Genomic DNA, 12,928 nt, shown 5'->3' on the forward strand with positions numbered 1-12,928 from the left:
TTAGGATTTTAGGACTTGAGTAGCCTAACCTCTGTTAGGGGTTGTTAACTGATGCTTTTTTTAATAAACAAGCTCTACGTTGATGCTGTTTTCTGGCACCTTAAAAGTACAGAAAACAATTCACAAGTTGAGAACCACTGGTTTATAGTTTCAGCAGTAAGGGAGTCTTATTGTGAAAGTCCGTCCCGGAAGCCGGTCCCTTCGCCTGCCTGTGCTCTGACTCCGGTGGCAGCGGTGTTGGGATTCAGTGTGGCAGCAGGGAAATCAGGGAAATCTGGGATATCTGGGAAAGGGGAGTCGGCGAAACCCGGGACTAAACCGGCCGAAATCCCGACGAAGCTTCGGCCGTCTCACCGCGGGCTCTCCTGCCTCCTCCACCGGTCATTTCTGCTCTGTCTCCCCGGCTGCTGCTGCGGTTTTTCTGCCAGAAATCTCCCTGGATCCGCACAGTAAGTAGCCCAATTCCCCTTCACCTAAACGCATCTCTATCCCACCACACTCACCCTGCGTTCTCCTTTTTTATCACTATTTCTCTTTAGAATAAAATTCATCTCCGGTTAAAAACGCAGCATTTTGGACGTTTACTGTGTGACTGAAGGGAGAGCGGATCCTTTAATTAACATCCGCTGGAATAAAAGCCAATTAATCCCGTTAGCGGCTGCATGTGTGTGCAGAGAAAGGAGAAGGGGTGGAGGTGGAGATGGTGGAGGGGCTGACAGAGAAAACCAGAAAAAGGGGCTTTCAGTCACACCAGCCGGTGAAATGCATTAAAGCCGTGTGTGCATATGCACACTCGGGGCTGATTTGTGCCGTTCAGCGCCGTTATTCGTTGTGCATGTGTGTGTTTTTCGGCGCTGTGTGAAACGCCGCAGGGCCTGCAGAGCACACACACTCCCGGCCTGGATGCGCAGGTTCGCCGGGGAGCAGCAGCCGGCTGACAGCGCCTCTCCAGCCGGATTATTAGCGCTGAGTGCTGCAGCTCGGAGGCCAGCCTGAGCTGACACAAGCAAGGCGTGGCATTCATATAGCATTACACAGCCATGGGCGTGTTCCCCCGCAGCTGCCACACTTTAAAATCTATTCAGATGCATCATATGGATCTGTAAATATGACTGCATCTTTGTGTTTGGTGCTTTTTGCTTGTATTTTCTTTGATGAGCAGCCTGCTCAGGGTTTGCCTCAAGTCCCATTTAAAAGTCATTTAAAATTCAGCATCATCAGACATGCAGGCCTGCCATCTGTCTGTCTGTCTGTCTGTCTGTCTGTGTGTGTCTGTCTGTGGGTCCACCTGTCTCACCACACTGTCCTCCTGCTACTGTCTCACTGTCTGACCTCATACAGTAAACCTGCCTGTCATGTCCTCCTGCTGCATGGTTGGTCTGCCTCGTGTCACAATTAGGATTTACAACACACATTTTGTGATCATTCTGCCACATTGAACATTAGTGTTTATTTGATACTCAGTTTATGGCCCACTGGCCAAATTTGGCCCTGGATTAGGGTGCAGTGTGGCCCCTCAACCATTTTCTAATTGACAATAAAAATAAAATGACTCTCAGAGGACTTGTTTTTGTAATTTTAGTATACAGAAGGTGCCAGAGTGCATAAACAGCCTTAAAAAAGAGCTTGTTCATCAAAAAAGTGCCAGTTGAGGGTCCCCTGCAAACCCCAACAAAGGTCCTAGCTAAACCCCCAAGGTCCTAAAATCATAGAAATGTCTTAAAATCCTAAATATGTCTAAAAGTCCTAAAAATGACTAGAAATCCTAGATATGTCTTAAAATCCTAAAAAAATGTCCTAAAATCTAAGGTACTCCCTAAGGTAATCTTAGAGACAACCTAAAGTCCTGAAATCTCCTGAAAACCTAGAAAAACCTCAAAATCATCAAGACACATCTTAAAACCCTAGAAATATCCTGATTCCCAGAAATGTCTAAAAATCATAAACAGATTAAAAGAGATAAGATTCTAAAAAGATAAAAGATTCTAGAAACATCCTAAAACCTTAGAAATGTTCTAAAATCTGAGAAACACCTGAATACCCCTGAATTGGCCTAAAGTCCTGGAAACATAAAATCCTAGAAACGTCCCAATATGCTAGAAATGTTCTAAGATTCCAGAATTATCTTAAAATCCCAGAAACAACCTGAAGTCCAGAAAATGTTCTGAAATCTTAGAAATGACCTATAAATAACCCCAAATCCTAAACTGTTGTAAAAAAAATCTTAGAAACACCCTAAAATCCCAGAAACAACCTAAAGTCCTCGAGATGTTCTTAAATCCTAGAAATGACCTAAAATCATAGAAATGTCCTAAAACCTTAAAAAAAATATGTATGGGGCTGCTGCAACTGGCCCCTGGCCTTCTGTTATTTTACAAAAGTGGCCCCCAGGAAAAGCAAATGTCCCTGCTGTCCCCCACAGTAAACCTGTCTGTCGTGTCTTTCTGCAGCCTGGTTCATTTGTCTCGAGCCAAAGTTAGGATTTCCAACAGGGTTGGTGGTAGAAATATTGTGATCAGACTTTCACAATGAACATTGTTGTTTATTCGATCACTTCAGGAGTTTTTATATTTCAATAAAAGTCTTAAATTGATGCTTTTTGATGTAAAGTTAAACATGCTGTCGTTAAAGTTAGCATGTCAGATTGTTGTGGGGGTTAAAGGGATGGTTCACATTTCTCTGGGTAACCACTATTGACTGGTGCTTTAACAATAACGACACCTTAGTTTGAGAAATAGAAACATTTTGCAGCAAAATAACGTTTTAATTTTAGTAGGAGCTTTACGGCTTTAAGAACCAGAGCAAACATGAATACGTTAAGTAACCAAAGATTTGATGCTTTGACTGTTTTCAGTTTGCAGCTCCATGGACACATTTAGGTCATATCAGGTCTGAAAGATGTGAGTCAGTTATTGGTGGCGTGCAAAATCATCAGGTCATCCGCCGCTGCTGCAGATGGAGAAAAAGATGCAAACCTATTGACCGTAGAACCTCCATTTGATTGGCACTCAGAGATCACAAAATCCTTCTCAATAAACAGCAACAAAATGTATAAATAAATATACTTAAAAACTCGTTGTGACGCAGTAGTAGTGCACCTATGGCAGTAAATGTACTGTGAAGGTTTTAGATTGTCCATGAATAACAGTTGCAGCTCCTCAACACGAACGTTTCCGTGTCCATTTATGTTTGCACATACATGTCATGTGCACGTAACCCTTTGAAAGACGGGGCAGCGCCGAAAACCCCGGTGTTATCCGAACGCTGGGTTTCACCAGCGGTGAAGTCCTGAAGTCCTAACCCAGTAAAATACATATTTGTAGAAGTAAAATACTTTCCTTCGACAGGCAGGTGGTAAAAAAAAGTAAATTCCAGACCCCGGTCAGTGCCAAAGAAGTGTTAAGATTTCATACCCAGAACTAACCCTTCCTGATGGAAATATATTCATTTCAGAGTTGTTGGTGAGAAATTTTTGCCCTTTCCATCAGAAGTGTGCAGTGAGCACGTTTCCCTGCTCTTCAGCCAAAGCAAACTGGGAAAAGTTTGACCTCACAGTCACCTTTAAAAAGGGAAACAGAAAACACACGGTTAAATGCCCTTTACTGTCGCCAAGACTTCTAATGCGTTCCAGTCACTCATTGATGTTCACACATGAGATAATAACTGATGATTACAACGAACCACGCAGTGAATTCAAGTGTGATCTCAAACAAAACAAAACATTTCCTTTGTTCAAACTGGGGGGCGGCTGATATCGTTTTGCAGAGCTGATACGGATTATTAGTAGTTAATGAGACAGATGATCAATATTTGGAACTGATTTGCATTTACAATTAAAATGAAAATCTTTCTGACAATATTGGAATATAACAAACTCCAACACTAAACTTTGTTTAAATGCCTTTAGCAAATATTTCATCAAAATTGAAACTTTGAAATTGAAACGTAAAAGTTCCTCCCATGCCGACACATTAATTAATTTTATCGGCGATCATTGAAATAAAAATGCTGATACAGATAGTCTGCAAGATGCCGAATATCAGCCCCAATGATCAGGCAGGCTGATAATCTGTAGATCCTTAGTTAAATGTCTTTTCTGTGCAAAGATTTCTAATTTATTACACTCTTGCTCTGATGTTAATACACAGCCCAATTAAAACATGAAATAACTGATGATTTTACTGAACAACACAACAAATTCAACTGTGATTTCAAACCAAACTAAGATTTTCCTTCAAATGTTCTGTAAAACCGGACGTTGGGGGATTCTGTCTGTAACCAAACCGTCACCGCTGATCGCTCACACACACTTGAGACGTCCGTCCTCTTTAACACACTCGCGTGCGGCAAAGTGGGGCACGTTTCAACATCTCCCCGGTGGTGTTGAGGGTTAACTGGAGTATAAAAATCCCCACTGGCCTACTTCAGCTAAATGCTGCTCTGACTGTCAGCTTCACATCTGAGACCTGCAGAGTCCTGAGCTCCTGATTCAGCTCCCCTCACGGTTTGTTGGTGGATCACTTTGCTCGTGCTGCTTTTAGAAGACGTTTATACCTTTAAACTGCACCTGTGATTGTGGCATTATTAAGAAACATACCTCAGAATTTCTAAATACTCTGGTATAGCATAATACTGCAATACCGCCCAAGTTTAGTGTCCAAGTTCAGTACTCAGTTAAGTGTTTTGTCTCAAGTGTTTTGCACAAACAGGAAATGATACCAGGCTCGAGTTAACTGACATCAGTCAGACTGCGACGCTGGAGTGTGACAGACTTTTAAACTTTGCAAACAAAAACAATGTTTTTACAAGTTTGTTTTCTAAGTTTTTACTGCAGCTGTTTTATGAACAGCTACATTTTGTTTGAATGTTTTGCAGCTGTGAGCAGCTCCTCCAGTTTCAACTTCACAGTAAAAATGTGGCGTTTATTCGCACAAATAATTTCACAGCATACATTTTTGTCATGCTTGCAGCAGGAGCACACTGCATGAATACCTGATATGAGCAGATGTGGAATTTGCTAAAAAAAATCATCTTTTACACTGGAAATATAACAATAAAAGAGATTTTCATGTGATCATTGAGTGCATTCCAGTTTCAGAGAGGATGATTTCTAATCTTGAGTTTTCTTATAGCTCCACCCACAGGGCAAGATACTGGATTTTTGGGCCGATACCGATACTGGGGAGTAGAAAATTCCAATATTGGTATATGTAATTATGAAATGCATAACCTCAAACATAGATATAAACTACTTGTTACAAAGATAGTGTAATGGAGGCAGATTATTTTATACTCTTATAATAAACTTTAATGTCCAAGCTGAAATCAGTGCACAGAAACAGTAAACTTCATAGAAAATTTTATCGTTCTATACGACTCAATTTATAAGCCGATACCATTATATCAATGATGGGCTAATACGGGTCGATAAAATCTGCTGACAGATATATCTGTCAGGCTTTATTCTCTAAAGTCCGGTGGAAAAAAAAATTGAATAATTAGCATGAACTGGCCAAAATGTGTTGAAAAAATATGGGCATATCGGATATCGGCAGAAAATCAAATATCTAACATGGGATTGACAGATTATCGTCCTGGCCAATTATTTGGGCCTATTTTTGGCATTTTTCTGGTTATATGTATGGGCAATATATTTTAATGATCACCGATAAAGTTAATTAATTGAAAAGAGCAAAGACAGTGTCAGCTGTCAACTTTTATTTTGTAAAACCTCATTTTTATTTATTCATTTTTTATTTAATTTTTATTCGACTTTATATTAAAAAAAGTTGCTGGGAACTTGCTGTATATGAGGTCGAACTCCTCTGTTTTGATTAAACATTTGCTAAATGCATTTAAATAAAGTTTTGTGTTGGAGTTTGCGATATTCTAAATATTAACTGAAAGAGTTTCATTTTTATTTTCAAATGCATATCGTTTCCAAATATCAGTTATCTGTCTCATTAAACTCTAATAATCGATATCAGTATCAGCCCTGAGAAACCAATATCGGTCAAATCATAGTGCATATATCAGCATTAATTGGCCAAAATAATTTCTAAAAAGTACTGGCATATAGAATATTTTCAGAAAATCAAATATCAGGCATCCGTACTTCAGTGTCTTGCTCAGCAACACTTGAACACACGAGTGTTTTGGGAATTGTACATCTGCATTTGACGGCACCGGGAGGCCTGCGTGTGGCTGATGTACGCTTCCTCTGGCAGCTCCGCCGTCGTCGTGTAAACATCAGACTCGATGCTGGTTACATCTGCATCAGCTGCTCTTCTGCAGTTTCTCTCAATATTCTCGCTGGTGGCTACGAGGGGTCAAACCAGGTCACCATCTGATGTTGTTGTTTTCTCCTTCCTGTCTCTGTCTGTCTTTCTGTGTCTCTCTCTCTTTCGCCAAGTGTATGGAAAAGTCATCCCTGCTTCTCTCAGGAAATTCCTCCTGGTCCCAGGAGAGAGACAGACAGAGAGACAGGGAGACAGGGAGACAGGGAGACAGGGAGGGTGTGAAGGAGCAGCAGAGCAGAGCTGCTACACTGTAAAGTCGGACAAGTTGATCTTACTTAAATTAATCTTGGATTACCTTGAAAAAAAGGAAAGTAAATCTAACTATAGATGTAAAGTTATCTTAACTTTGTATCAAATTATTAAGTTTACTCAAAATGTAGCTGCATTTACTTAATTTCTGGAAGTTGTTGCAACTTAAAAATGACAACTGAAATTAACTTGATCTTTTTAAGTGTTAGAAACGTCAGTAAACAAAGTTAGTCTGACTTAACTTGATCATCACAAAGAGGATTTCACTAACGATGAAGTTATAGAAATAAAGTATAAAGTATTTTAACTATGAAAAGTTAGTAACCAGGATGCCTTTAAATTTAAGCTGACTGAATTTGAGAAGACACGTTGAGGTAAACTGGTAACGATACAACTTGTCAACATTTTAAATCAGCCTGGACACTAACTTTTTTAAGTGAGATCAAATATTTACATTTTACAGTGTTGGAGGTCTGTGAGTTCTGATTTGTTAACACGTTGAAGAAAATTCAAATATGATTGGCTGGTTTGCAACCAGCAGAATACAGATATATACCTCAGTAAACTTGGTTTACTGAAGTTTCTAAAACTGCGGAAGATTTATTTGATTAAATTTAATTAAACTTGGCATTTTTGAGTTACAACAACTTTACACAACCAAGTAAATATAACTACATTTTAAATAAACTCAACAACTCATCAATAACTTCCAAAGTAAACATGAAATAAGATTAATTGTCATATATACTTACTTTTTCTAAGGCAACCAGTTTTGATTGATTGATTTTTCAAAGTAAAATCGACTTGTCTGATTTTACAGTGTACAGAGGGATACTCCAGGCCTCCTTTTATTATTTAGTCTCTTTTAGATTGCTGGGTGTCTCTGTGTCCTCTCCACTCTCATTCTCCGCCGTTGTCTCCGCCAGTGTCTCCGAATGTCTGCTCTGCTCTCATTCTTCAGTTATTGGTATCTTATCGGCCACGAGAAGCTGGAAATTATCGGTTTTTCGGTATCGAAATAATCATTATTGTGTGAAATAGTGATTTGATGTCTGTTGTGATATGTATCGATATCAACATCGACTGATATTAAAAATAATTATTGTGAAAATGCTTTTTTCCATATCGCCCAGCCGTACTCTAACCTGTAGTACTGTAGTACTGTAGTGTAATGCAGCACTCATGTGTAGTATCTGTATCGCAGTCTGTTCTGCTGTGTCAGTGCTGAACCTGCAGAGACTTTGCACATTAAATCAGGAATGGAGCAGGAAACTGGAGGGTGTGTGTGTGTGTGTGTGTGTGTGTGTGTGTGTGTGTGTGTGTGTGTCTGTGTCTGTGTCTGTGTGTGTGTGTCTGTGTCTGTGTCTGTGTGTGTCTGTGTGTGTGTGTGTGTGTGTGTGTGTGTGTGTGTGTGTGTGTGTGTGTGTCTGTGTGTAGGGTGTGTTCTCCATTCCAGTTTGTCTGCTCGACACTTAACTGCTTAATTCAATACGATTAGGGTTTGCAGATAAAACATACGCCATCATGGCTGACTGACGGCTGGTTGCTATGGCGGTTTGCAACATCCTCCATGTTGAAAATCACGCTAGGTGGCTAGCCTAAATGCTACATATTAATCGTCTTGAGTTAATGATTTTAGTTTTGCTGTGATTTACTTCATTCTACCTCCGTCCTCATCTATTCTTCATTCTTTTCTTATTGTCTGTCATTACTTGAATATCTGTTGTCTGTCTTGGTGAGTTTGTTTGAGATGTACCTGCATTTTTATGTTTTCACATTATCATTGTGTCAGTGGCAGAAAGTGATATTAAAATGTCATTTATTGCAGTTATTTCTGGGCCAATGGGCCTCATGCAAGAGAGATAGAAGAACAAATGTTCTCATTTTCGCGTATATAAAGGGTTCGTTTTTATTTTGTCAGTACTTATGGATTTCTTGGGATTCCCCAATGTTTTCTTATTTTTGCTTTTTGCATCTATAGAGGAGTCTTGCCTACCTTTCCAGCGTAAGGCATGCTAATTTTAAAGCAGTAAAAATATTTTTTGGTAATCATATTGACATCGCACCCCCTAAAAGCCCTTTTTTTCTGTGCACAGAATTCTTTTATTTCTCTGCACTTTGTGTGAATATTGCACACCTGCAAGCTTTTGAAATCGTTTTTGCGTTTGTGTGGACAGAGATATTTTTGCAAAACGAACGGAATTATTTTTTAAAACAAAGGGGAAAATATGTTTTAAAAGATGTCTGCATAGATAAAGAAAGGGTTTAAGATAACTCGATGGCTCCAGAGCTTTGTGTTGCTGAACGTTTGGTTTTTGGTGGCAGTTTCGGAGCCTCTGGCCTCAGGGCGGCACACATAACCAAAATGATGACCCAGCTGACCAGCCAAGGTAGATTAATAGTCATGTTCACATGTAAAGTGATAAAACGGCCTAGTTTCACTCAGGTTGAGATTAAATAGTGGATTAATGTTTAAAGGAGAGCTTGTATTGAAGCTCAACTAAATCCTCAATGTTTGATTTTTTTAATAAAGTCAAAATCCAGCAGGAAAACTGAATACTATCTTATGAAAATCAAAGACTACAGTAATGTCTTTTATATGGATAGATAGATTGATAGACAGATGGGCATAGATATATAGATGTAGATAGATGTATAAATAGACATAAAAATGTAGATGGATATATAAAGAAATATATAGGTGTAGATAGATAGATAAATATATATAGATGTAGATATATAGATAGATGGATAGATAGATGATAGACAGATATATGAAGATTTATATAGATGTAGATATATAATGATATAGATAGATAGATGAAGATATATGTAGATGTGGATATATATATAGATAAATAGGTATATGAAGATATAGGTAGGTAGATAGATAGATGTGATTGCACTATAATGCAGTTTGAAAGTCATCAGAGAACAATAAGGTGAAAAAGCAGGTGTGATTATTGTTATTTAAAGACATTTGAGGACATTTTGAGGTCACTCAGTATTTTAAACATTCAGCCTGCCTGTGATTTCTGTTTTCAGGCTTTAAAAGCTGCATCTGTATCTTATATCCTGTTATTTGTCATATTAATGCTGAGCTGTGTGTGTTTGTGTGTGCGCACGCTGATAACATTTTCTGCTGTTTGTTGTTGAAACAGGCGACTGGCAGCTGAATGCAGTGACTCAGCCTGTGTGTGTGTGTGTGTGTGTGTGTGTGTGTGTGTGTGTGTGTGTGTGTGTGTGTGTGTGTGTGTGTGTGTGTGTGTGTGTGAGAGACTCCCTAACACACGAACACATTGTATTAATGCAGTATCCAGATGAGGTAACCGTACTCCAGTTTCCTCTGTCTCCCTTTAGTTAACTGCTCTGTAAAGTAAACACAGTGGATTCGGGACAAACAGCCGATCAGTTTCAAGTCCTGGTGGTTTGTTTAGTATTTTAACATGTGCAGATATTATAAAGAAAAGCTGGATTTCGCTGCTGATAGGATTTCCACGTGCACCGGGGAAACCCTGACAAACCCTTCAGAGTTCAGAGGTCAGGAGGCCATTTAGAAAACCGAAGCCGGTCTGAAGGACATTCCTCTCATAGTCCCAATGATGTGGTCAAAGGACGAGGAATTCTGCAAAAACAAACTCGTCAGTGTTTCCCACAGAATTAGGATGTGTGTGTGGCGGGAGCTGACGACGGAGGGGTGACTGTCAGCGAACGTCTGGGTTTTTATCAGCCGAATATCAGCTGATATCAGTGTTCAGTCAATAAATCGCTGCATCCCTACGTCTTAAATGTTAAATGTTGCTGCTGCTGTAAAAGAAGTAAACTAGTAAGGTTTTGATTTAAATCCAGCATTGACCAATTTAATCAAAGAAACTGTGAACAAGATTAAAAATCTGACCAAATACTCAAAATGACAGCAGACCAGGGGCCAGTCACAGCAGCCCCATGCATGTTTAGGACATTTTTAGGCTTGTAAGACTTTTCCAGGATTTCAGAACATTTCTATGAGTTTAGGACATTTCTAGGATTTTAGGACATTTCAAAAACTTTAGGACCTTTCTAGGATTTTAGGACATTTCAAGAACTTTAGGACATTTCTTGGATTTCAGGAGATTAATAGGATTTTAGGATATTCATAGGATTTCAGGACATTTCCAGTATTTTAAGACAATCCTTAAGTCAATCCTTAAGACAGGCCCGTGAGTTGAGTATTGCTGCTCAAAACACAGGACACATTTTTGGTTGCTACCAAAAATGCATTGCAAATCGATACTCAGTCTGAGCGCATTCAGTGATTGGGATGTGCTGATCAAGATTTTTTCCCCTGATCCATGTCATTTAATTATATTCAGATACAGAGTTCGGTTTTTAAAAGTAATCCAATTTAGAAAAAATATGTTTAAACAGCTGAGTAGTTCTGCATTGAGTTAACATAGCTTCCAAATATAACAGCATCAGGGATTTAGCTTTTGTTTTGTTTGTATGGAGGGGAATATTTGTGTGGATCTGTTGTGGCAGGAAGCCTTGGACTCCCTTCATCATCTCCAGTTCGAAGGGAAAGTTCATATCCAGTTTTGCACCAACAGCAGCAGCACTGTCTGCGTCTCTGAATCTCTTTAATTCCACACAGATGTCGAGTCATTCTGGCTGCTGTTGCTGCGTTACTGCGCAGCCTTCGTTCTTGGAAAATTTAATCTCATTTCTTCTTCTCGGTGTGTGAGTATTTTTTTTTTTATTCTTTTATTTTTTCCTTTCGTGTTTTTCTTCAGCTGCATTACTCTCGCCAAGCCACTTCCCTCCCTCTCTCTCTCTCTCTTTGTCTCCGTGTCTGTGTCCCTCGACCCTCGTGGAGATTCGGGGGCAGGCTGTGCAGCTGGGAATCAGGACTGTCGTTTTGACTGTGTTGAACGGAGGCTGTTTTGACTTTACATTCTGCCTTAGAAATGATGGAAGAAGCATTCAAATCCTTCACTAAACATTCAGATAAAAAAATAACAACTCTATTATCCATCAGAAGGCAATTAAAATGTGTCTTTAAAATGACTCACAAGTAAAGTAACACACAATATTAAACAGAGTAATAATAACTAGGGTTGGGCTGGTGTGAAGATTTTCAAACCAGTTTGATATTAAACCAAACACCAGACCGGTTTCTTGAATTTTGCCAGGTGTCCCACATGACTCAGCAGCTGCTCCACAGTGTGACATAATGACACCGTGTCCTAACAGAAAGCAAGAGTCTGACTATCACATATCATCGCATAAAACCACACTGTCTCCATTAAATATGCACCTCTGTTTGTTTATGTAAACAAAACAAATAGCTATCAGCTGTGTGCTCAAGATCAGACTGGTGATGTAAACACGTAAAAGATGGGTGAGTAGCCATTTTGCTATTTTCCTAAATTTTTAAGATGACTTTATAAATCAGAAAACATGCATTTTAGTTGTGTAATATTTACTGGTAATGACAAACAAGATAGCCAACAGCAAGTAACTTTAGCCTAGCTCGTTCTTAGGGACGGCCATGTACCTTAGAAGAAACATTCAGCTTGTTTCAGCCAGCTGACATTGTGTTTCGGTTTTTGTAGTCAAATAAGGAGGTTTCATATGAATAATTCATTATTTGATCTTCATAAATCCACTGGTCCTCATCTACTGCGGCGCTTTCAAAGCCAGCATCAGATATATACAGAAAAACAGCGTCTGATGAAAGTTAATCTGACAACAGCACTTGCAGTCAGTAAGGACAGCTTTTTTGTCGGCTCCAAATCCAAAATGTTGTCATACTGGTGCAGTTTTAGTCTTTTTGTAAGAGAATACTTCTTTTATCTCCTCTCATCACCCCAAAAAGTAAACAAACGTGCGCTGCTTTCCCCCTTCTGCTAAAATTCGATCTCTGCCGTGTTGCCGACACCAGGCGCCTCGGCTCTGCAGTAAATTAAATCACCTGTATGACACTAGTTGCTCTATCAGAGCTTTACAAACATGATGTTATATTATTCACGCTGTCACATTGCTTACTAATGCAGTTTGAGCTGGATTTAGCGCTGTGACTTAGGCTACTTTTAAAATTGCGTGAACATGACATAATGTCAAATGCTGTTTGTGCATAAATCAAACTAGTTTAAGCCTGGACACTGGACTGAAAAAAATGGAAATTGACCCAACTCTAGTAAAAACACATAGTAGTAGTAAAAAAGTAGGGAAAACAAAGATAGATACAGTAATGCCACAGTTTTAATTAAGTTTTATTTATTTATTTTTCAAAATCATACCTGCTTTTTCCCTATAAAAAAATGTCTTTTTTTCCCTAAAAAGACAAAAAATACTGACTAAAAATCTGTCAAAAAGGCAAAAAAAAAGGAGTCAAACAGATA

The 12,928-nt window shown here is 39.1% G+C and overlaps 1 protein-coding gene across 4 annotated transcripts in view; it reads left to right on the forward strand.

The window, feature by feature from the left end:
• Positions 1-217: 217 nt before the first annotated feature.
• raph1a (Ras association (RalGDS/AF-6) and pleckstrin homology domains 1a) overlaps positions 218-12,928 on the forward strand; it is a 108,416-nt gene continuing 95,705 nt past the window's right edge. For all 4 annotated transcript variants that reach the window (XM_042495348.2, XM_042495350.2, XM_042495349.2 and 1 more), the window contains exon 1: positions 218-449. The gene's annotated coding sequence lies outside the window, so the exon portion shown is untranslated. The remainder of the gene's footprint in view (positions 450-12,928) is intronic.

Source organism: Plectropomus leopardus, chromosome 10, assembly GCF_026936395.1.
Source record: "Plectropomus leopardus strain MGB_pleo_1.0 chromosome 10, ASM2693639v1, whole genome shotgun sequence".
Classification (NCBI taxonomy): domain Eukaryota; kingdom Metazoa; phylum Chordata; class Actinopteri; order Perciformes; family Serranidae; genus Plectropomus; species Plectropomus leopardus.